Source organism: Dreissena polymorpha, chromosome 6 (genome assembly GCF_020536995.1).
Source record: "Dreissena polymorpha isolate Duluth1 chromosome 6, UMN_Dpol_1.0, whole genome shotgun sequence".
Lineage (NCBI taxonomy): Eukaryota > Metazoa > Mollusca > Bivalvia > Myida > Dreissenidae > Dreissena > Dreissena polymorpha.
Window position 1 is genome coordinate 16,055,178 of NC_068360.1, and position 5,476 is coordinate 16,060,653.

The window sequence follows — 5,476 nt, forward strand, 5'->3', positions numbered from 1 at the left end:
ATAAAATTCAAAATAGTATCATTTAAGTCATATTTTAAACTTAGTTTTTATAGAAACACTATATACAGCAAAAATACCAAGAAGTAGACAGATTTACCGTTTACTTTTAGAAATAAAAATAAAAATGCAACATGCATGGTTCGTATTTTCAACAGTAAATCACCCAATTTCGCCATAACGTTGTTTTAATTTTAATAATTGAAGAATGTGCATAAAAATTGCATCATATTTAACAATAAATATAGCTTATATGCCATATTAAATCAAATTACGTTAGAAAATAAATAAAACGCGTCGAAAAAAAGTATACGTCGTCGGCAGGATTCGAACCTGCGCGGGAATATCCCAAAAGATTACTAGTCTATCGCCTTAACCACTAGGCTACGGCACTTAATAGTAGGCTCTTCAACCTTCGAAGAAATCGCGGGAAATCATTAGAGGTGCACTACCTTAAGTTAATTGCCATCAATACTATTCAAAGGTTAAGCATCTGTTAATAATTTGCTACTTAGTTGCGTTTCTAGCATTTGGCTATCGTCTGATAATCAATATTACTAAAACAAGCATGTAAAAGTGTATGTTCTATCACTAGCTATCAATTCATCTGAAACTATTTTTTGTGAAGTCCTTTTATAGTTAAGTAGCGTTCTTGTTGAACCGGACTTAATGCAAGAGGAACGACTCTTTCCGTTAAAACTGGAATTTCTTTAAGAAGAGACTTCCTTGAAACAAAAAACAACAACAACCAAGCGGAAAGTTTTGTCCCTGATTATAATCTGCGGATTGCATAGGGTAATCTGAATAGAGAAAAATCTCTAGAAACTATAATTTAAGAAAATATTGTTCATATCCACTGCTTTTATAACAGAACACCAATTTTAAGAATGAAATGCTTGAACATTGGATGACCGCCTTGGAACGTTCAATGTTAAGCATTTTGTTTTTATACCGGCTTGAGGGCTGTCCGAAACTAACACTTACCCCAGAATTTATATAACACGAAAGACCCTCAGTTGTCATGATAAGGGTCCCTATCGTAATTTGCATGTTTGATTGAATCTTCGTTATTTAAAAAAGCGCCAAAAACATTATAGGCGTTTGTATATGAGACGCGTTCTGAGAAAACTGGGCTTAATGCATGTGCGTAAAGTGTCATCCCAGGCTAATATGGGACGACACTTTCCGCCTTCTGATTTTCGTGTAGAAGAAACTTCCTTTAAACGAAAAATACCATAAAAGTGGAAAGTGTCGTCTCAGTGCGGACCGCACAGGCTAATATGAGATGACACTTTACGCACATGCATTTAACCCAGTTTTCTCAGAACGCGTCTCATATATATATTTAGTTTAATATCAAGTTATGTGTTTTAAATGCATGATCATTTACCAGGTACACATGAATTTATTGCAATTATCAATTACTTGTGGTCATTGAGCATCAGAGTATCGTCATTTGTGATGATGCTTTCTTAATCAACATGTTATTTCGTACAAAAAGGGTATATGATATAAATAAGTTTATTAAAGGAAACTATATCAGCCCACGCTAACATTAAATTATGATAACTTTTCATAAAGAACGATTTTCTGAACTGAACGAAACGATCAAGAACCATTGGCCGCATATTTGATCTCTTGATCACCAGCTAATCGCTAATAGTTTTGTCTTTAATGTCGTTTTATATGTATTTTCCCGTATTGTATAGGCAATGGTCACGTGTCTAAAATTGTACCACAGCCATCCATTGCGTTTGAATTAATGTGTACATTTCAAGTATAACCTTATAAAAATAGCCCACGAAATGTGGGTTAAGTATCGTTGCCGTACACTTTGCGTTAAACTGTTACACAGTTGGGTGGGTCTTAAAAAATTTACCAAATTAGATTGGAAATATTACATAGACATATCTTCATTAATTATTTTTTAAACTGAAACATGTCCAACAAATGTGATAATTTACCATATGTACCGTTTTTAACGAATTTGACCGTATCTAACTAAGCGTATAGAGAACAAATATGGTCACTTAAAACAAACCCTTACTGCGTCACAAGCGTTTAACCATTTCATAGCAGTACCGGCATACACGTGTTATACGGTAATACTAAATGCCAATACAATTCATGCCAAGACTCCGCCTTTCTCCGCCTTTGACAACTCACCCCAGGGAAAGCCCCAAAGTGCCATGGTCCGTCCCGGTCGCTGTCCTTCATCACCACGTCCTCGTTTAGCTTGCTCACCCACGCGGGAGTGGAGGGATGGTCGTCCCTGTAGGTCATCAGCCAACGCTCGCCGCTGTATGTAGGGTTGGAAGTGATATAGTTTATAGTATGACGTTAATTGTTGATTTAAGTTCGCCTCTAGAGTTGATAAGATGGGTATTTTATTTTAATTGTATTTTGGTTTTGTATCGCTCTGTTAGTTTTATGTCTTATAATAATAATAATAATAATAATAATAATAATAATAATAATAATAATAATAATAATAATAATAATAATATAAATAATAATAATAATTTCAGTCTAGTACGAGTATGTAGGGTTTGTCGTCAATGTACTATCAGCATTCTCTTGTTAGACATTTAAAACATACAGAGAATGAACAAATATTGATTATTAAAATGCATTCAAATTTTGCATTTATATTGATATATAAACACGATTACTTATGGTTTTCATAGTTATTAACATACCTTAACTATTTTCCGAAATAGAAATTGCACTGACACTAAATAATATATATGATCCGTTGCCTTTCAGTAAATATATGAACAGCAATGCAAACGTACAATCTTACAATAAATTCAAATTTCGTCTATTGCCTCCTTTTAAGACAATTGATTTTTTGTCAATTAGACTTGAAGTTTGCTCATTATTGTTGAATAACATATGAACAAAAAAGGAATGCAAGCGAAACCACTCAAGATTTTATCTGGAAACAATAATTGTACCCCTCAGCAACATGACTAAATGAATCTTGTTGATCGAGGTGTGCCTAACCATTAAATCATGGTCTTCTTAAACGACACTTTCAAGTCTTAACTTTAATGTCAATATCGTTTTATTTTGTTTCCATTTTAAATCTCAAATGACGAATTCAGAATGAGGAAGCTCAAAATTTAAAAGAAAGACCAACATGTCACCTACGAAAGAGTCTGTAATCTCGTATGTCCAGACGTAATTGACTTCAATACGTGTGGTTTCGGTAAATTATGATGCCGATATATTGTTCAAACCACAATCACAACATTGGGTGAGGGGTGTTAGCTAGTAATTATGTTGGTTGTACTTGTTGGTTGCTATCATTTCCTGTCCTTAGAGCTACATTTTCTTCTTCAATTGAATTTTCATTTACATGTAACTGAAACTTCTAATTCGTCATATTAAACATTTCTTCATTTTATTGACTAAATATGAGATAACTACGGAAACGTATATGGTACACCCCAATAATGTGGTCATGCCGGAATAATTTATACCGACTTACTGTGAAATAACATGGTATGTCGACATAGTTTTGTAGCTTTCCCCACCTTAATTTTACTCGTCATAACGACATTAAGTTGAAGTCTCGACGTAAATGTTTCCGGCTTTTCCCGAAAATATATTTGATCGACATAATCTAAGTCGACAAATCTACATAATTTTTGACGTCATGCTCTTTTGAAAATGACTTGTCGACACGGTGAGTTAATTTTTAAGCCATGACACCTTTTTCATATCACGTCGTCATAGAATTTTGACATCATCACATTATTGCAACATTGGTTCATGACTTCCGGCGTCGAACAGATGTTTAGTTTCTGGTATATTCTTTTGAAACACGCAAGGCGTCAGACAGTCCATTTTTACATCAGGAATGCTTGGTATAAAGGTAAAAATAACATTTGCAAACAATAAATATTAATGTGTTCGTTGGATTTTATGGGCATTTAGAGAGCTTAAATCTCGATTGATTCGTTTAGATATTTCTCTTTAACTAATACATGCAAAACGAGTGTTTAACGACTCACAACTTTTTTATATTGCAGATTTGTGTCTTAGTGGCACTGAGGTTTTTCATTTCGGCTTCCTTGCGAATTGGAAACCATTGATCGTATTCAAGAGAGATACTTTGTAAAGAAACCGTACTTTGGGTGTAAAGATGACTTCATACCCGTCCTAGAACATGTGTGTGAAATGCAGCGGGAGCAACTGCCAGTTCCTGAATCGATTGAAAGTGCGACTTCTTTGTTCTTGGCCTTCACTGAAATATTGGATGGTTACTAATTACATATGCACAAATATATGCTTAAAAATTGGTTATATTTTGCAAATTTAGTTGTTAAGTTAGTTTAGTTCAAGTAAGTTTCGTTTCGAGTTTTATTTACAATGTTTCGATAAGCAACACAAATTGATATTCTTGTTATTAGAATTGATCTTGAAGTAGTTAAACGTTGTTATTTTGTTTGTTAAAATAAATTCACTCATATTGTTGTACACATTTACAGACATTGCAAACAATGAAACGTTACTAATTGTTTGAAAACATGGCGGTCATTTAGTTATGAAATCGTCGTAAATTGTGGAATGTTCCTTTTAAAATATGGTTCTTTTAAAAGATTTATTAACATTTTATTTCAAACTTCAATATATTAAACAAAACGACTATTGTAAATCTTATATTTAATATTAACACTGTCGCAAATATATGGTATGTTTATTTTGTATTTTCTTACTTGATTTTCTGTTCCTGAAACTCCAGTGTATATAGTACATGTTTGAAATAAATGTTCATACTGCAATTAGATTTTTTTTTTTTTTGAATGGTCAAATAATTCGTTTTTGAGGAAATGGAAAATTATTCAAATGTGACACAAAATTGGGTTATTTGTAGATCAATTTTAGGGCTAGTTAATGTGATCGGTCTTTCTTCATTGTCCGTCAAAATTTGCACTAAAGCGAAATCACCTACTCAGCTGTGTCAATAATACCAAAACATGAACAGTGTTCAAAGCTAGTAAGGTTGTAGTTTGCTTTTATTTCCATATAATGTCCACATCGCACATTACTTATCAAAATATTTTCAAAAATTTGAAATATTTGTTTACGAGCCGGTATAGTTTTATATGAGTTGTGATACACGTACCCTTTGACTAGATCGGTCTGTGGTCTGACCCTATATATATATACTCAACTGGATTATTGAAAGCGAATTATGCATTTAATCGCCAATTTTACGTGCAGTCATCATTGTAAAACGACAAAAATGCACGGCGAATATTTTTAGTAACGATTGACTAATAACATTTTACTTTTCTTGCAGTTTATTACATAATTACAATTGCCCTATATTTCACTAGTGTACATTATTCTGATTGGCTATAGTATATCATTTGACTGGGCTTTAATATTCAATGAAGCGAGTTGCCTCCACGAAGCGCACGAGGAAATCGAGCGTGGGACAACTTGGTTTAATTATGCCATGTGCGAC

General features: G+C 33.2%; 1 non-coding gene across 1 annotated transcript; it reads right to left on the reverse strand.

Annotated features, from left to right (window-relative positions):
- Positions 1–309: 309 nt before the first annotated feature.
- Trnat-agu (transfer RNA threonine (anticodon AGU)) lies at positions 310–390 on the reverse strand. Its single transcript has one exon. It is a non-coding gene; the product is annotated as a tRNA-Thr (tRNA).
- Between the last annotated feature and the right edge of the window lie 5,086 nt (positions 391–5,476).